The sequence below is a fragment of the Chiloscyllium plagiosum genome, unplaced genomic scaffold, assembly GCF_037043375.1.
Source record: "Chiloscyllium plagiosum isolate Xiang-an unplaced genomic scaffold, Cpla_swu_hap1 HiC_scaffold_32, whole genome shotgun sequence".
Taxonomy (NCBI): Eukaryota; Metazoa; Chordata; class Chondrichthyes; order Orectolobiformes; family Hemiscylliidae; genus Chiloscyllium; species Chiloscyllium plagiosum.
In genome coordinates this window covers 11,673,272-11,694,135 of record NW_028270170.1, presented here as the reverse complement: position 1 = coordinate 11,694,135, position 20,864 = coordinate 11,673,272, and the positions used below count along the sequence as shown (strand labels likewise).

General features: G+C 41.5%; 1 protein-coding gene across 2 annotated transcripts in view; it reads right to left on the bottom strand.

Moving 5' to 3' along the window:
• The window catches only part of tbkbp1 (TBK1 binding protein 1), a 145,144-nt gene extending 136,841 nt beyond the window's left edge, over positions 1–8,303 (bottom strand). Inside the window, exons 1-2 of one of the 2 annotated variants that reach the window (XM_043674871.2) lie at positions 7,430–8,303; positions 7,180–7,321 (exon numbers count right to left, since the gene is read on the bottom strand). The gene's annotated coding sequence lies outside the window, so the exon portion shown is untranslated. The remainder of the gene's footprint in view (positions 1–7,179; positions 7,322–7,429) is intronic. The other variant, XM_043674869.2, reaches the window with a different exon arrangement.
• Between the last annotated feature and the right edge of the window lie 12,561 nt (positions 8,304–20,864).

Genomic DNA, 20,864 nt, shown 5'->3' with positions numbered 1-20,864 from the left:
TTCGGAGCGACGCTCCTTCACCAGTGTTGGAGATGGTACAATGGCATGGATAGAAAACTGGCTCGTGGACAGTAAACAGCGAGTGGGGATAAGGGGCTCTTATTCAGTTTGGCGACCCTAGGGTTCCATAGGGATCAGTGCTAGGACTGCAACTGTTTACAATATATATTAATGACTTGGAGGAAGGAAGAGAATGTAATGTAGCCAAATTTGCAGATGATTCAAAAATATATGAAAAGGTAGCTTGCATGAGGGATAGAAACAATTTACAGAGGGATATTGATAAGTTAAATAAGTGGGCAAAAAATTGGCAAATAGACAATAATGTAGGAAACTGTTCATTTTGGAAAGGTGAAGAAAAGAACTGAATATTACTTAAATGAAGAAAAACTGCAGAAAACTACATATCAAAGGGACTTGGGAGTACTTGTGACATAGTATAGAAAGCTAGCCTCTGAGGTGCATCAGGTAATCAAAAAAGCTGAATAAAATGTTGCTCCTTATCCAAGTATTGGAGCATAAGAGTGGGGAAGTCTTACTGCAAGGTGCTGGTGAGACCACATCTGGTATATCGTGAGTAGTTTTCATCTCTTATTTAGGGAAAGGTATTATTTCATTGGAGGCTGTTCAAAGAAGGTTCACTAGGATGATCCCCGTTGTGGATGGATTGTCTTATGAGCAAAGGTTAGACAAATTGGTGTTAAGTTATTTTTTTCTGAGATTCTTACAAACTTGATGCAACTGCAATATGCCAACTTCTGTGAACAACAACCAAATTTTATTAAGCCAGTACAGTACAAGCTGTGGAGAAACTCTTAACACTCTTTGCAATACTTGCAAAGCGTGTCAAGAGGTCTCTCTGAACAAAGGAAATAGTTCTTCCTTCATACAAAATCTTTACATCACAGTCAGTAATGCCACAAGACCACCCCCCCCCCCCCCCAAGTCACTCCCTCACAGTCACATGCCACTCAAGACACAATGCAGAGACCTAATCATCTCCAGAAACAATGTAACGTAAATGATCCCTTAATGGCCAAATCTGTTCTGATTTTTTTTAACTACATGGAGTAGTCAAAATTCCAACTGCAATGTTCTTATTGATTTTGAATAGGATGATAATGCAAATGTAAGTTATCTCTGAATAATAGGAAATAGCCATTTAAAAGACTTTAAATGGCAAGCGATGGGAAAATAAAATCCTTACAATCTACCTGTAAGTCAGAGGCATCCTACCCCAGGCTCGGGACAACCAATTTCCTGCAGGTCAGCAGAGCAAATTAACTCTTTGATATCGCATTGGGACTCATTGGAATTTAGAAAAATGAGAGGTGACCTCATTGTAACATATTGGATTCATAAGGGACTTGACAAGGTAAATGCTGAGAGAATGTTTCCCCTCATGAGAGGGACTAGGACCAGAGGGCATAGTCTCAGAATTAAGGGACCACAATTTAAGACTGAAATGAAGAGGAATTTCTTTTCTCACTTTGAGAGTGTTTGGAATTTCTTGCCATAGACAGCTGTGGGGACAGCATCTTTGTGACACTGAGAAACATAAATTCTTGATCAGTAGGGCAATCAAGAGTTATGGGGAAAGGGCAGGAAAGAGTATCGGATCAACTACAATCCTATTGAATGGTGGAGCAAAATCGAGGGCCTGAATGGCTTACTACTGTTTCTATTTATTATGGTCTTATGTAAATTCTTTCAAAACACATACGGATGGCAATGACAGCAGGAGAGTTTCCCATTCCACAGAACTGTGTAGTCATTGCAGTGCACCAGCTTCCCCACGTTAGGAGACTCCGCATAATTGTTTTTGCCATGAGCAAATACCATCTTTGTTTTGAGGAATCACCACATATATATAATCTATATATCCACTTGGCATAATTTAACTTAATTGGAAAGCAAAATGCTCCACTATTCATTAGAATCATGGCTGATCCGACATTCCTCACATCCACTGCCCTGCGTTTCCCTATAATCCTGAAATCCCCTACTGATCAAGAACCTTCCTCAGAGACCTATGTATCTGCTTCAGATGATATGGATTCCAAAACCAACATCGAAATTTTACTACAAAAATCAAAACAGACAATCCAGCAAGACTGAAAGAGTGTTTCACTGTCAGAGGTGCTTTTTCCTTTAAGATGTTAAATCAAGGTCCTATCTGACCTCTCTGGTGGATGTAAAAGATGCTATTGAGAAGAAGGGCAGAAGAGTTCAATCCAGTGTCCTGCCCAATAATTAAATCTCAAGGAACAGCCAGAAACAGTTACCTAGTCATCCCCACATTATAGATAGTGGGAGCTTGTTATGTGCATATTTACTATAGTTTCCTAAACCACAGCAGTGATTACACTTCAAAAGTATGATTTGAGTCATAGAGTCATCAAGATGTACAGCATGGAAACAGACCCTTTGGTCCAAAATGTCCATGCCAACGAGATATCCTAAACTAATCTAATCCCATTTTCCAGCACTTAGCCCATATCTTCTAAGCTCTTCCTATTCACATACCCATCCAGATGCATTTTTAATGCTGTAATTGTACCAGCCTCCACCACTTCCTCTGGCAGCTCATTCCATACACTCACCACCTCTGTGTGAAGAAGTTGCCCCTTAGGCCTCTTTTATATCTTTCCCTCTCACCCTAAACCTATGCCCTCTAGTTGTGAACTCCCCCACCCCAGGGAAAATACCTTGTCCAGTTATCCTATCCATGCCCCTTTGGGACTGTAAAGCATCTTGGCATATCATTACGTATTACAGATGCTATAAACATGTAAGCTTATTTAATTCATTCCTCCATTCACATTTGAACTTTATACCATATAATATTTGAGTCTGATGAAGTGCATAGAAATTATTTTCTCACAATCTATCCATCTTCAGCAATAAAATTCAAAAGGTTGTTAATGAAGATTTTGGATATGTACCCTTGGGTTGTGTACTGTCCAATCAGATATAACAAAGAAAAGATAGCTTTTTAAGAATATAAGGTGCTATTCTAAAATAAATGGTTTTAGAATTCAATCAAAAAATCAATTCAAACTCAATGAAAATAGTGAACCTTATACACTAGTTTACCAGCATTGGCTAATAATCAGTAGTTTTGCATTAATAAATTTATTTGAAGAAATCTTTGTGCACTACAATCTGAATTGATTGAAATCAGTCAATTAACAACAGAAAATAAAAGGGATATGCATCAGCATTCACAGACAATATAAGGACAGCTAAATGGGATCAGACACTGTGCAACTATAGAACTCTCTGCACTTGTAACATTGCATGTCTTTAATTTATAAATGGTGTATGAGCATCCCTGACCAGCAATTGCTGACAAGCCAAATTGCCCTAGAGGAATTGATGGGCTACCTTTTTGAGCTGTCACAGTTGTGTGATGAAAACACACCCTCAGTGCTGTTAACAAGAGAGTTCCAGGATTTTCAATCAGCAACAACCAGGAATAGGCCATTGGGCCCATCAAGGCAATTACAACATTTGACATGATCATGGCTGATCATCTACCTCAAAACCATATTCCTACCCTCCACATCCCCTTGACACCTTAGCCTTGAATGCTATATATTCATAGAGCCAATTACCAATCCGTCTGTCTATTCTCAATTATCAGAAAAAAAACAAATGGAAGGTGTCATGAACAGAGCCATCAATAGGCATTTAATCAACAATAAATTGCTTGCTGACACTTAGTTTGGATTATGTCAGGCTATCTCAATCCTAACCTCATTACAGCCTTGGTCAAAACATGGACAAAAGAGCTAAACTCAAAAGGGGAGACAGAGGTGGGGTTTCTTTACCTTCAGAGAAGACTTGTCCTTGTAGTCTTCAATAGAATCTAATCTGTGGTAAACTGTACCAGAGGGTTTTGCAGTCCACAAACATGTGTGAAAATTATCCACCTATGCAAGTGACCATTTACTAATTGTCTATCAAGTATAAGTTTTGTGGCTCATGTTTTACCAGTTTTTACTTAAAAATGATGAGCTCCTACTTACATGGAAAACTAATGATTGACCTGATCTGAATGTGCATTTTCAACTGAAATGAAAATAGAAAGTTATCCACTTTTCCAGGGAAATCAGAAGTGCGGAACATTTCTTAAATGGTGAGAGAACGGAAATGTTGACTTCAAAAGGGAACTGCGTATCCTTATTCAAAAGTCACTGAAAGCTAACATGCAAGTGCAACAAAAACAATTAGATTAGATTACTTACAGTGTGGAAACAGGCCCTTTGGCCCAACAAGTCCACACCGACCCGCCGAAGCGCAACCCACCCATACCCCTACATTTACCCCTTTACCTAACACTACGGGCAATTTAGCATGGCCAATTCACCTGACCTGCACATCTTTGGACTGTGGGAGGAAACCGGAGCACCCGGAGAAAACCCACGCAGACACGGGGAGAATGTGCAAACTCCACACAGTCAGTCGCCTGAGTCGGGAATTGAACCCAGGTCTCTGGCGCTGTGAGGCAGCAGTGCTAACCATTGTGCCACCCACAAATATTTTGGTCTTTAGCACAAGAGTATTTCAGTTCTGGAATGCAGAAGTCTTGCTACAATTAGACGGCACCTGAAGCATTATGTACAATTTTGGCCTTACTAACAGAATAGTATACTTGTCAGAGAGGGAGTGCAACGAAAGTTCACCAGATTGCTTGGGATGGAGGGCTTGTTCTGCAAGGTGAGATTGAGACAGGGTTTATATTCTTCTAAGGTGAAAGTGAGGACTGCAGATGCTGGAGATCAGAGTCAAGATTAGAGTGGTGCTAGAAAAGCACAGCAGGTCAGGCAGCATCCCAGAAGCAGGAAAATCAATGTTTTGGACAGGAACCTTTCATCAGGAATATTCTTCTAACCCTAGATAATGACAAGTGGTCTCATTGAAGTATACAGAATTCTTACAGGGCTTGACAGAGTAGATACAAGAAGTATGATGATTTAGAACCAGGTACATAGTCTCAGAATAAGAAGTAGACCATTGAAGTATGAGATGAGGAGGAATTTCTTCCCTTGAAATCCACTACTCCAGAGGGTTGAGGAGGCTCAGTCATTGACCTTATTCAAGGCAGAGATCAATAAGATTTCTCAGTATTAAAGATATCAAGAGGACAGGGGAATGGCGAGAGGAAAAATTGACATAAAAGGCTAACCAGGATTAAATTGATTAAAGGGTTTACTGGCTACTCCTTCTCCTAATCCCGATGCTCCCCTGTGACATTGCCTCCTGTGTTTTAATATTAATAAATTGCTGAGGTGGTTCCCTATAAAACATCATGATTTACTACTCCAACTGTACTTGTTCTGACTCCCAGTTGCACTTCATAAATCATAAAAGCAAGATTCATCAATTCACAATGAGTTTAACAACTGATTTTTAATTGTTGGGCAAGGATGTGGATCTTAGGGGCAGCACGGCGGCTCAGTGGTTAGCAGTGCTGCGTCACAGCACCAGGGTCCCAAGTTCAATTCCAGCCTCGGGTGACTGTCTGTGTGAAGTTTGCACATTCATCCCGTGTCTGTGCGGGTTTCCTCCGAGTGCTCCAGTTTCCTCCCACAGTCCAAAGATGTGTTGGCCAGGCTAAATTGCCCATAGCGTTATGTGCATTAGTCAGAGAGAGAGGGGTCTGGGTGGGTTACTCTTCAGAGGTTTAGTGTGGGCTGGTTGAGCCAGAGGGCTTGTTTCCACACTGTAGGGAATCTAATCTAAATCAATTTATAATCTCAGTGTAACTCACTTTGGCAATTCAGACTCTTCCTCCTCCAATCTTTTTAACCCCATCCATACCTGCACGGGCGAAACTGTTCTGGGTATAGTTACATGGATCCTGGGTGAGTCTGAGAGTTCAGTATCCAATGGTAGAGGATGCCGGAATAGATCCCATGCCTCCATATATGCATAGTTGCAGACACACATTCATAGACGCACACGCATTGATACACGCTTGCATAAAAGCGTGCCCACACATATATATGCAATAGATATACACTGGTAGCTAAACACACATAGATATACACACATATACACAAAAATAGATATACATGCAGATACATTCAGCAGCTGTTTGTGGCTGGGGGCAGGGGGATGTCAGTAAAACACCAGACAGCCACCAAAAATAGGAACTCTTATGCAATGGTAATGAGGCCAGTTTTAGCACCAAATCCAAGCTGAATTTAGTGAACAATAGAGATCAGCTATCACAACTGAAATCTTCTATAATAATTGTCTGAGATAATAAATTCTAGGATGCTGTGATTTTGGATGTGCAATGAAATATCAGCCAGGGAGAGTTAGGAGAACAAGTGGACCAGATGATATGTTATAGCTTTTACTGACATGCATCATGCTGGGTGATGTATTTCTCAACTGAACAAGTCCTGGTACAATCTATGTTCTTAAACGAAAATATTTTTCATAATATTAGTTTGGATCAAACACCCCAACTTTTCAAATGAAATTTGGGGACCCTACAGATTTATGTTCTTGCAACTTACAAAGATAATCCAATTGGTTTCTGAATACGACATAAATTAATAAAAATGATAGCTTTAATTTATCTAAAACCGCTTAACTATTTATATGAATTGACATACTATATTCACAACCTACTTATTTCAAAACCAAAAAATGCATTTCTGTATGTTAGTGGCAATAGTGCATGAGACTATTTCCGCGAACAAAAATGTTAGATTTTTAAAAATAACAATAAAATTGGGTGTTCGACAACATCATACAGCAGAAACTCCAAGCCTTTTTTTTTGAAACGCCTGCGCACTTGCTACAGTTCTGAATCTCGCCTTTAACAGCTTGACAAGGAAGAAAAAAAATGACTGCCGATTTTTAAATCACGATAGACAAATAAACATATGACAAAGAGCAAATCTAAAAGCCCTTGGGGTATAAGAAGGTAAATGCTGGACTGGATGTTTTATGCGGGCGGGACATTTACTGCTCTGGGTCCAAACAAAGCTCTCACAGAGAAAGAGAGCGCGAGAGAGAGAGAGAGAGAGAGAAATATGGCTGAGCTATTTTTGCTGTCTGAAGTGAAGGATTGGAGAGAGGCTGGTTCATTTTCACTACAGATTGTTGCTCTACGCTCGTTGTTCGTTACCCTACAGATTTGTGAAAGGTTGGACTCACGTGTTGGACTTATCCCAGGATCTCATCTGACTGTAGCAGGCTGACTCTCGCCAGCTGTCTCTTTGTAAGTTACATCGAGACGGACAATGTTGCAATTTCAGTCGCAGCTGATGAGCCACATGGTGGCGCAGACCAAACTCCCCTACAGTACAGTATCATTCGTGAGACGTTTCAACAACAAAAAAAAGGCAATTCTCTTTGTACCCCCACCAAACTCCACAGTGACAACACATTTTGAATTGCAATTTACCTTTTTCTTCCAAATTAGCTCGAGGAGAGAGGGAGTGGGTACCGGACGCTCAACCCACTAAGCAGTTGAAGGAGCCGAGTGTTACTCCAAGAGTCGAGCAGTCTGGCAATAAAGCCGTCCTGTGAAAAGATCGCTTCGGCAGTCCGCTGCCATCTTCGGCATTCTGATAGAAGTGGGCGGTTTGTTTACATCAGGGATTTCCAAGACTGAAATTCTGGCTGGCAACCTCTCTCTTAAAGAGAGTATGTCCGCTTTGAATGGAGACGAAACAAAATAGAGGGGAAAAAAAATCAGTCCGGTAGACCCAATATAATTGCAACATCGAAATGCACATAAAAACTAAATTAAACAATTGCTATCTTCAGATTCATCGTCAAATCTGCTTCAGCACCTTTTATTAACAAGAAAAATTCCTTCCTCTAAACGTAACTCATCAATTTCCCTACACAAAGGTGTCCCTTTAAAAAAAGAGGCGAGTCATTCACTAATGCAATATTTCCAGTTCAGTTTGGGAAAAAAATGTTAAATCCTTGTCATTTTGATTTTTTGTTAAAGTTGCAGATATAGCAGAGGAAGAAGTCCGAATGAAGGATGGTGGTTATTCAAAGTACTTCTTAATGTGTTTAAAATTTAAATATTTTGATCTTTTAGCGATTTTGATGCGCGGAAAGAGCCATTATTTTCGGTCTTCTTTCATCCAAGTCATCGCTGGACCTGGGAGTGGTTTTCCATGGGAGCTTTTTTTTTCGGACGTGGTCCTTAAGCTTTTCGGTCCCGGGACTTATGTTTTCTGGGGTTGAAAAAGGCTGCAGTTACAACGCCGCCCATCCTCATGGCATGTAATTTCCAAACCAATAGATATCAGCCAGCGGTGAAAGAACAATCAAAAACTACAGCTGAAATTTAAATAAAGAACATTTTGCAATTACACGCCAAGCGAGGCAACGTTTGGGGGAGAGGGATGGGGAGGGAGGATACGAGAAGAAGTACCGATTCACAGAATTGTCACAGTACAGAAGGAAGTCAAGATTTAGAGTGGTGCTGGAAAAGTACATCTGAAGAGCAAGATGAAGGGTTGTTACCCGAAACGTCGATTTTCCTGCTCCTCGGATGCTGCCTGACTTGCTGTGCTTTTCCAGCACCACTCTAACCTTGACTCTAATCTCCAGTATCTGCAGTACTACTTCTGCCACAGCACTGAAGGAAACCTTTCTGCCCGTCGTCGCAGTACTAGCTCTCCAAAGGAGCAATGCATGCATATTCCCCGCCTACACGCCATAATCCTCCGCATTTCTCCACTTCAGATAACCACAAGTGAGGGCAACAATGGGCCATTCAGCACCCGGTGACAACTTGTGAGTCACAAACAGTCCCGTATGCAGAGCTTTGAAGCCTTTTCACGTGCATTTATACAGCTGTCTTTCGCCCTCGGATTCCCCAAACCGCTTTAAAAAAGATACTTTTGTTTTTTTTTAAATGGAGAAAGACTGCAGAAAACTGCAGTACAGAGGGATTTGGGGGCCCTGCCCATGAACCACGAAAAGCTTGTATACAAGTTCAATGCCTGGTCGGGAAGCTATTATTTTCGACCTCCTTCCCTCTACTTCTGTCCAATCGACAGAATTGATACACTACAGAAGTAGGTAATTTGGCCCATAGTGTTATGCGACCTTTCCACACGAGCAATGTTCATCTCGTGCCACTCCCCAATTTGTGCCCCATATCCTTGCATTTTTTCCTTTTGCAATTAATGATCCAATTCCCTTTGAAAGCCACTATTGAATCTGCCTCCACCCAGTCTCCGGCAGTACATTCCAGACTTTAACCACTCACTGTGCAAATAACTTTTTTTCCCCTTCTGTTACCAATTATTCTCTGTCAATCATCATTCCTTCAGCAGTCCACTGTTCACCGTCACTGCACATATTATCACCCCTGGAATTACTTGGGGATGGTGAGACAACAATTGAAATTCACTTCGGATCCAGTGTTCTTCCTAAACACATATCGAACCACCGTTAAGTGTGGCATCTCCATCAAGTTGGCTGAGGTGTCTGTTTGCCCCGAAGAGAAAACTAGGTAAAAACAATGACTGCAGATGCTGGAAACCTTTTCTGGATTAGTGGTGCTGGAAGAGCACAGCAGTTCAGGCAGCATCCGAGGAGCAGTAAAATCGACATTGAAGGGCTTTTGCCCGAAACGTCAATTTTACTGCGCATCGAAGAGAAAACTGCTTGATGATGGTTTTTGAAGATCCCACCACAATAAAAAAGTTTGGAGAGAAAGATGGAGTTTGAGTTTCATCCCACGCAGTTACGGCACAGTGGCTCAGTGGTTAGCACTGCTGCTTCACAGCACTTGGGGACATGGGTTTGATTCCAGCCTCGGGAGACCGTCTGTGTGGAGTCTGTACATTCTCCTTGTGTGTGCGTGCATTTCCTCCCACAGTCACAAAGATGTGCAAGTTAGGTGGATTGGCCATGTGAAATTGCCCTGTCGTTCCAGGTTCGATTAGCCATGGGAAATGTGTGTATTAAACGATATGATTAGGGGCTGGGTCTGAGTGGGCTGTTCTTTGGAGGGTCAGTGGAGACTCGATGGGCCAAATGGCCTCTGCCCACACTGAAGGGATTCTATGATGCATGACTGTGTGCTGCAGGGATGTATACTGAGACAAGTATCAACTGAAGCCAAAGGACCATCTATTCAGTGAAAGATGCTCTTTGGCCTGCCTAAAATATGGTTTTCCAGTGCAAAAAAATTGTCCTCAACCAAGTGTACATAGTGCCACATTCCAAAGTTCGGAATAACATGCTGAGGTACTCACCAAAGCCTGGGGCAGATCCCTGGAGGTAACATGGGAAAAGGTCACTTTCTGAGGCCTTTAAATCATAGTGTTGGAAACTGTGGAGAACTCTTAGTGCTGTCTGCTAACATTGAATGTACATTATGATTATCAAGAATATTGTATCAATGCACATCAGATTGGTGCATGCTTAATGGAACTAAGTTTATTATTTTATTGCATGTGGTGTAAATTTCAAAGTGAAATTAGTTGCTTTTAGTCTTGAACCAGAATATATTTGTAAATATTCATCCTGTTACTATCATACTGAGGCAGCTAAATGGATCACATTGTATGGGGACAAGATGAATTTTATTGCATTTAATGAAATTTTCAAATGGAAACGTTTTGTAGAAATTTTTGACAATAAAATATACATATGGGAATAAAGCCAAATTTCATTTTCCCTCCTTTATCCATCATGCATTATTTTACTTCAGGTGATATAGCAAAGGCAAGGCATTATCTTTTTACAGATGTAGTGTACAAGGAAGTATTGCATATATAAAATACCTTTCACAATTTCAGGATGTCACAAAGTGCCATTGTCAGCTCACACATTTGACATGCAGCAATTGAAAAATTCTAAAGGACTACAACACTAAGTGCTAAACAACTAATAAAATACTTTCAAAGTACCTAAAATGTTGTCCTGGAGCTTTGTGCTTGCAGCTTATTCATGTGACAGGCTACTGCAAACTGTAAATAGAACAAATCAATGAATTGTAAGACAGCAATACAATTGAAGTATGGGTGACACTTGGGACTATGATTTTGCTGTTACAGGGCATCTAATAGCATCTGCACTTCATTAGAATTTTCATTACTTGTTTAGAATCTGACAATCACTCCATAGCAAATTTTTGTAAGTGCAAGCTGACAATGCCACAGTGAGAAATAATGAACCTCAGATTTAAATGAGCAGTGCAAACAATTGTATATATCCTTAACCAATGAAATTGAATGACTGTGAAATTAATAGCATGAGTGATAAGAAAGAAATGTAAATTAGAGTGGGTGTGAATTCAATGTCAAATCAGGCATAATCAAGAAATAAAGAGAAGACAAAAGATTAAATTAGGAGGGTGGAAAAACAAACTGAAAAGGGATGTAAGAAAGTCGTAATTTATAATTTTTCATTTTTTAAAATCTTCAATCACAACTAAAACCTAATGGAATAAGACTTCAGACTCAGTGTGGTTATTTGGCACTTATTGTGTGAATAATTGACACATATACTGAAATAAATACTGTTTAACTATATGTGCTGAGTTTAATTCTTCATATCCATATGAACTCATTCAGTTCAATGCATTTCAATCCATAAATATGGAAGTGAGAGAGAACAAGAAAGTAACAAAATACAAATGTGAAAAAAATGTAAAAATTAATACGGCAGTGAGATGTCCTTTTTGTGAAGCTTGGGGCCCAATTATACAGTTTTGTCCAATATGCTATGAATTTTAACTTATAAGAACAAGATTAAGTTGGAACAACAAATTAGATTATTTAAATTGTGCTTTTTTTTGGCATGATTTAAAGTATTGAAGTGACTATTTATATGCCTTTTCCCTGTCCCTTCCTATGAGTTATCTTGCCGTGCTTTACTTGCCTCTGCCCTACTACCTATGCTGTCTGTCTTTCTGTCTTTATCTGCTTCAATCACTTTCATTTCATTTCATTTTGTGGGATTGATTTGCTGAGTCAGCTTATGCATTGTTCAAATTACACCAACAAGTTCAGATTCAATTGTTGCTTTGGCTGAAGTAGCCATAGTACCTCGCCACTTGTACCCACTCCCAAAAAGCAACTGACAAAGAAAAAACTGTCAAGGAAAATGGCTCAGTATGACGCATCAGGAGACAATGAACCAAGGATCTGCCTTCGGGCATAGCACACATGAATGAATGAGTATTGCATAAACAGTCTAGGACGTGAACACAGTAAGATTGGAATAATGCAAACAAGGATTTAACTTGGCAGTGAGAGAAATTTCAGGCAGACATTTTTAGGAGAAGTTTAAACCTTTTCACTTGCAACAACATAGCACTCATTTAATGTTCCTGTCCACATTTTATTTCAGGGTTTTGTGAATCATGTTTCTTGTCCTGATTTTATGAAAATTCAAATTCAGTGTTTGAGTGTTCACAGCTTTGAGACTTTCTTGACTTCTGATAAGCTTTCAATATCCTGCATCAAGATTTACATTGGGATGTGAATCCAGTGAGGAGCTTAAATAAACAGCCTAGGAATATCTCAGGTCCAATCCCTCAGTCAGTTGTCAAGATAGGATTAAGTTAAGGTTCTTATTGCCCCTAGATTAAAGAAGTGTAAAGTCCTCCATAATGTATGTGGAATGAAAACAGGATCAGAGTTGAGAGTGTGGTGCTGGAAAAGCACAGCAGGTCAGGCAGCATCCGAGGAGCAGGAGAATCGACATAAGTCCTTCATCAGGCATAAGTCCTTCATCAGGAATGAGGCTTGTGGGCCCAGGGGCTGAGAGATAAATGGAATGGGGGAGGAGTTGGGGGAAAGGTAGCTGAGAATGCGATAGGTAGATGAAGGTGAGGGAGAAGTTGAGAGTTCAGAGAGGGGGGTGGAGTGGATAGATAGTGTTGAAACTTTATTGCTGGAACAGCACAGCAGGTCAGGCAGCATCCAGGGAACAGGAGATTCGACGTTTCGGGCACAGGCCCTTCTTCAGGAATGAGCAGAGAGTGTTCAGCAGGAGAAGATAAAAGGGAGTGGATAGATAGGAAAGGTGATGGACAGGTCAGGAGGGCGCTGTTGAGTTCCCCCGGCCCGTAATGCCTCATCTTCACCATGTTAATCCAGTCCCTGTACACATCCAGCCACCATGATGAAGGCCTCCAAGCCCTCCATTTCTTCCTCTCACGCTGTCCCAACCGCTATCCTTCCACCAACACCCTAATCCGCCTAGCCAAACTGGTCTTCACCCTTAACAACTTCTCCTTCCAATCCTCCCATTTCCTCCGAAACAAAGGGGTAGCCATGGGCACCCACATGGGACCCAGCTATGCCTGCCATGTACCTTTGTCGGGTACGTGGAACAATCCATCTTCTGCAGTTACACTGGCTCCACCCTCCACCTGTTCCTCCACTATATTAATGACTGTATCGGCACTACCTCATGCTCCCATGAGGAGGTTGAACAGTTCATCAACTTCACCAACATCTTTCATCCCAACCTCAAATTCACCTAGACCATCTCAGACATCTCCCTCTCCTTCCTGAACCTCTCTATCTCCACCTCCAGCGACTGACTAACCACTGACATCTACTACAAGCCCACTGACTCCCACAGCTATCTGGAATGCACCTCCTCCCACCCTGCCTCCTGTAAAAATGCCATCCTTTTTCCCAATTCCTCTGCATCCACCACATCTGTTCCCAGGATGACCAATTCCACCTTAGACAATCGCAGATAGCCTCCTTCTTCCAAGATCGCAATTTCCCTTCCCAAGCGGTTGACGATGCACTTCAGTGCATCTCCTCCATTTCCTGCACCACCGCCATTGAACCCCACCCCTCCCAATGCAATAAGGACAGAACCCACTGGTCCTCACCTTCTACCCCACTAACCTTCACCTACATCACATCATTCACTGCCATCTCCACCACCAACAAACCACCCCACCCTCATCGCCTCCCTTGTCAGGTCCTCAGCCCAATCAGCCCACACCCCACCCCTGGCAGTTTCCCTTGCCACCGCAGGAATGCAAAACCCAGTGCCCACACCACTCTCCTCACCTCCATCCAAAGTCCCAAAGGATTCTTCCATGTCCAACAGAAATTTACCTGCACTTTCACCAATGTTGTCTACTCATCTGTTGCACCCGATGTGGTTTCCTCTACACCGGGCAGGCAGGACACCTACTTGTGGATTTTTTCAGAGAAGATCTCTGGGACACCCGCACCAATCAACCCCATCACCCTGTGGCTGAACATTTCAACTCCCCATCCCACTCCATCAAAGACATGCAGGTTCTGGGCTTTCTCCATCACTATACCATTACCACCTGACACCTGGAGGAAGAATGCCTCATATTCCACCTTGGGACACTGCAACCACACGGGATCAATGTGGATTTCAACAATTTCCTCATTTCCCCTCCCTCCACATTATCTCAGTCCTAAGCCTCCAACTCGGCACCACTCTCCTGACCTGTCCATCACCTTTCCCATCTATCCGCTCCGCTACCCTCTCCAACCTATCACCTTCTCCCTCACTTTCAACTACCTATTGCATTCTCAGCTACCATACCCCCAACTTCACCCCCGTCCCATTTATCTCTCAGCCCCAGCCCGGCCCACAAGCCTCATTCCTGATGAACGGTTTATGCGCAAACCATTGATTCTCCTGCTCCTCGGATGCTGCCTAACCTGCTGTGCTCTTCCAGTACCACACTCTTGACTCTGATCTCCAGCATCTGCAGTCCTCACTTTCTCCTCCATGTAAACAGGATCAGACATTCTGTGATGCAACTGTAGTTGAATAACTTGATGATCTTACTTTTGAAGTACTGGCTAACTGGGTGAGTACTCAAGGTAATCCAATGCCAGCTGAATCAAAATCCAGTAAGAAGTTAATTCCTTAAGGAAAGAAAAGCACACGACAATAGGAGTAAAAATGCACTTGTTGTCCAGCCTCATTTTTGAAAAAGCCAGTGATTCAATGCACTGAATGAAGGGGCATAGATTCATGCCCCTTGTGATTCCCTTGTACTTTGAGCGAATGATTTCAGCCATGGCATTGTAGGCGGGCATCCATGTGGAAACAAAACATCACTGCCGCAGGGAGGACGAGAAAAGCACCAGAGGGAGCATCCCATCTCGTGGTGCTCCCCATCGGACTAGGACTCTAAGCAGGTCATCAATTGTGAAAGGTTTGCAGAATTATAAATAAGCAAGCATAAAACAGATGAAAAATTGACTAAATTTGCTTGAGCAAATCATATGATTGAATATAAAATATTGCTAAACCCAAGACCATTCATTCTTTCCAGAATGGTCACAGCTCATATCCAACATTTCAATAATCCTTAAATTCTGCATCTCTCCTTCCCAGTTTCATGCATTACTCCAGACATATATCACTCTCCAGATGTACTAGATTTTTTTTGGTAACTGGTTCGAAATTGCTGTTTGTTGGTTTGTATTTACAACTTCTGTTCCTGCTATCCATCATTATTTAAAAGTAATATTCAGAATGTATCAAATCTAGGTGTCTCGAGGTTTTATTTACTACCGCATTGCTTTTCTTGATTATCGTCTCTCCAACCTGAAGAGAGTGAAAGCTTTGTTTAGCTTTGCTAACAGTTCACTCCACTCCTACTCTTTGAAATAATTCTTGTTGCTGTGCCCTCCCAGTTGCTTTCTATAATATGTCCTGTGGTATTGTGTTACTCTTCACAGACTGAGGGACCAGCCTATTATAATCAAAGGAAAGGATCCAACTGCATGAAACTGTGAGAAACATGGTGTTCTTAGAAATTAAAATAGAACCACAGAGACTGTTCACATCCCACAACAGCCACATGTTGAGAAAACAACTGGTGCAGCCTTTCATTTTAATACATTACAAGGCAGGATAGAGATTTCGAGCGTAGTGTTAGAAGATTTCATAATGGAAGAAAGAACTCAAGTCTAATAAAAAGAATTAAACACCAACTAAACAATCCTGAATCCATAAATCAGTTTTCTCCTTTCTATCATCAGCAATTTTTTTCAGGAACGATAAATCCTTCAGAGGAAAATTATCTAAAGCTCACCGGAGGAAAGATTTTATGTGGCTGCAGTTTCTTTGTCACGTTGTGCACATTGTGCAGGATTTTGTTATTTCAAGAATACTGTGAAAGCTCTTTAGAAGAATGGTTTCTGATTTTGCTGTGAATCATGATCAAGGGAGCTGCTTATTACTCTCAGTTATTTATAGAACAGTGAGCTGGATGGTTTTTCTCTTTATTGACTAAATCTGGATAATGACCCAGGGTTGCTGGACACCTAGGCAATGGGTAAATTGAATGGAAGATGAAATTAATTAGCAGCAGTAGTCTGCTGATATTGAGCTAGAGCTTTAGCAATCTGTAGATTTGTAGGAGGCAAGAAACACTAATCAGGTGAACAAAGTTTGGATTTCTAAAGCTTCTAGATTATAAAATAATATACTCAAGTGGGAGGCTATTCAGCATAATCCCAGGATTGAATTGTGGTTAATCAGGCTGTTCAGATATCCCACGGAGCATCTCGGGTAGCACTTGAATCCAGGTCTTCTGGTTTAGAGGTACCTACCATTGCACTACAAGAACCTTTCAAATTTCACCATCCGCCATGGTAGGAATCAAACCTATGCCCCCACAACATTACCCTGGGGTCTGGATTACTAGTCCAATGGTATTACCATTATGCCATCACCTCCCCGAACCCCATTCTTAGAGATAGGTTTAATCAACCAGTTCAGACATATTATGAAAACATAGAATCATAGAATCCTTACAATGTGGAAGCAGGCCTGTTGGCCCATCAAGTTTACACCAACCCTCTGAAGACCATTCCACCCAGACCTACAGGCCCGCCCAATCCCTGTCACACTAGTTCCCATGTCTAATCCCCTTACCTATACATCCCTGGGCACAATGGACAATTTAGCATGGCCAATCCACCTAACCTGCAGACCTTTGGACTGTGGGAGTAAACTGGAGCACCCCGAGGAAACCCACAGAGACATGGAGAGGAATGCAAACTCCATACAGACAGTCACCTGAGGGTGGAATCGGACCCAATTCCTTGCCACTGAGAGGCAGCAGTGATAGCCACCGAACCACTGAGCTGCCCAATATTATGGCAAAAGTGAGGACTGCAGTTACTGGAAATCAGAGTCTAGATTAGAGTGGTGCTAGAAAAGCACAGCAGGTCAGGCATCATCCAAGGAGCAGGAAAATTGACATTTTGGGCAAAAGCCCTTCATCAGGAATGTCAATATTATGGCATATATGGTCACTAATAGAGAAGGAACCCGGCCATCCTTACCTGGTCTGGCCTACAATGTAGTTCACTCTAAACTGCTGTCTAGGCAATAAATGCTGGCCTAGTCAGCGACACCCACATTCCATGAATGAATAAAAAAAGACACACCTTTGGAGCAGAAACGAAAACAGAACTGGCTGGAAATGTTCAGCAGGTCTGGCAGCTTCTATGGAGAGAGTTTAGAGTTAACGTTTCGGATCGAGTGACCCTTCCTCAGAACGACATTAATGTTAATTCTGATTTCTCTCCACAGATACTGCCAGACCTGCTCAGCATTTCAGCTATTTCTGGTTTTGCTTCTGATCTACAGTATCTGCAGTTTTTTTTTATTTTTACACCTTTGGAGCAGGCGGGAATCAATCCTGGGCTTTCTGGCCCATAAGTAGAGATACTGTCATGACACCACATGAGGCCCAACATCAGGACTTAAAGCTTGCACCAGCAGCAGCTATACAGAGAAAATTGTTAAGCATCTGATTACTAGTTAAATTGCTAGCTGGCCTCGAAGGAGGAGATTGCACAACATCTTGGAGACCGTGAGTAATTTTTTTTAGATTAGATTAGATTCCCTACAGTGTGAAACAGGCCCTTCGGCCCAACCAGTCCACGCTGACCCTCCAAAGACCCAGACCCATTTCTCTCTGACTAATGCACCTAACACTATGGGCAATTTAGCATGGCCAATTCACCTGATCTGCACATCTTTGGATTGTGGGAGAAAACCGGAGCACCCGGAGGAAAACCACACAGATGCAGGGAGAATGTGCAAACTCCACACAGACAGTCGCCCAAGGCTGGAATCGAACCTGGGACCCTGGTGCTGAGAGCCACCGTGTGGTGAAACAAAAACATTGAGAGGAATATGAAAACATTTTGGGATAGATGAGAAAGCAAAACAAATCGAAAAGAAATTGATGATTCAAATTTGAATCAATGTCCTTGCCTGTCAGTGGCCAATATTGCACTGTACTGTCACCTTATAATTCATGCTCACCCCTTGGAGTGGAGTTTGAATCCACAGCCTTCTGACTTACAGGTGAGTGTGTTGTCGGCCGAGTCACAGTTAACATAGTTAGGCTTAATGTCTCTTTCAAAGGACACTTCCTGCAGAGTTGTATTTGCATAGCAGTGAAACACCTTCATTGACAGTGAGAGAATTGATCCTGCCCATCAATTGAAAAGGAATGAGGGTGCTGCCTGAATAAATCGAGAAGACTGTTTCAGACCAGGGGCTCAAGGTGACTGAAAACTTTGGGAGATCTCAGAAAAACAAAAAGTGTGCAGTGGTTGATGGTTAAGTGGAATTTTTGAACCACTCAATTGAACTGGATTAGCCTCAATTGTTTGCTGAAATCCTGGAACACAGCTTGATCTTTCCAAGTTGGACATCAAAAGAACAGAGAAAAAAAATAGGAGAAGAAGAATGGCCGTTCAAGCTGCTCCAAAACTCAATAAGCTCATGGTTGATCTTTGACCTCAATTCCACCTTCCTGGCCACTTCATATTATAAGTTTGATTCCTGAAATTGAAATTTAGGATCACAGAAACTATAGTGCATCTTGTAGATGGTATACACTGCTGCCTCTGGTTGTGGAGGGAGTCAATGTTCAAATTGGTGGATAGAGTGTCAATCAAGTGAGCTGCTTTGTCGTGAGTGATGTTGAGTTTCTTGAACGTTGCTAGAGCTGCATTCATTCCAGGCAAGTGGAGAATGTATCCAAATCAACATATTTTGCTGCACAACATGATTATGTGTAGAATCACGTTGTCTCCAGCAGGATTGTACAGTGGTGATTGCAATGGATCATGAATAAATGTCTTGTTCTGTGGCTAATTATCCTCCTTCCTCTGGACTCTGTCTTGTTATATACCGATACCCCACTGTTGCAGCTCGCTGCTCCAGCTTTTATTTTCCCACGCTGCTCCTACTTCCTGTTTCAGCTTCAGTGCTCTGGGACACTTGTTTGTCACGACCCTGCTTCCTCTGCAGATTCGACTGTTTCCTCAGCACCCTCCCCAATTTCTCCAAACTCTCTCCAAAATCAGCTGGTTTCTCATACAAACATTTCCTATTGTGAACAAACAATGTCCTTTGAAATAATACATGCGAAAAGCCATCAACAAGCCAAAGTGAAATGAATTAACTGGCTCTATATTGAATTGTGCTTGCAACCGAGAAGGGGAGTTAGATAACATATTGCTTATGCCCCAGTGCGATTGTTAATTTCCTTTTGCCTGCGTGTGTGGGTGCTGCAGTGTTCACTGAATAATAATCCGCTGCAAGTGGAATACTTTTTCCCTTGACTGTTTAAAACTCAGGCTTGCACTAAAGAGCATTGAACAAACTTGACAAGAAATGGTCGACAATACTTCTTCCCCCCAAAAAATCAACTTGCTCTCATATAGTGCCTTTGATGTAGTAAAACCTCCAAACAGCGGTTCTTAAAAATCTAATCAGACACAAATAAATGCTGGGCTTTACAAGGAAATTTTGGTGGTCAAAAACTTGTTCAAATAGATGCACCTTAAGGACAGTCATAAAGGACAGGAAACCAAGAGATCAAAGTTGGAGGGTTGCAGAGATCTTTGAGAGGTGCGGCAGTGCAGGAGGCTATACAGACAAGAAGACTAAAATCATAAGGAATTTGAAAATATGGATGAGAGTTTAGTGTCCGGCTTGCTTTCATGTTGGAGCTTTTTTTTATTCATTCATAGGGATGAGGGCATCACTGGTTGGGTCAGGATTTATTACCTATCTCTAATTGCCCTGAGGGCAGTTAGGAGTCAACCACATTGCTGTGGGTCTGGAATCACATGTAATCCAGGCCAGGTAAGGATGGCAGTTTCTCAATGTATTTCTACTAAATTTATTTTTTCCATCTTAAATATATATTTTTTTTATATATTGTTGCAAATCTTTGGTTGAATTAAATTTCTCGGCTTTGATTAACTCATTAAACTGGAAGATGTTAGCATTTTAAGTGATCATGCAGTTTTACCTGATTGCTTATTAGAACCTGATACAAGTTTATTTTATGTTAACAATTTACTCTGTTTGAGAATAAGTTGATAGTTATTGGCTAACAATTATAAGAGCTGAGATGTGGATACATTGACTCAGAAAGGTAAACTTAACTCTTAAAATGAGGATGTTCTGAGGAACTCCCACATCTTCATTGATTGCTTCAAAAGAGAATATGAACTTAAACACAGACGTTGCACCAAGATTGAGTTATGACAAAGATAGTTTCATTGATAATAGTTTCACGGTCACAATTACTGAGACTAGCTTTCATTTCCAGATTTTCAATAATTGAATTTAACTTCTATCAACTACAGTGATGGAATTTGTAGTTGTGTTCTCAGTGTGTTCGCTACTGAAATGCAAATATAGTAATGATACATTTTTCAAAATTCTTCCAATGGGCGTAGTCATCATTACTTGCTGCCCATCCCTAATGCCTCAAACTGAGTGGTTCAGAGACCATTTCAGAGCCAACCACATCACTGTCGGTCTGGAGTCATATGTATGGCAAACCAGGT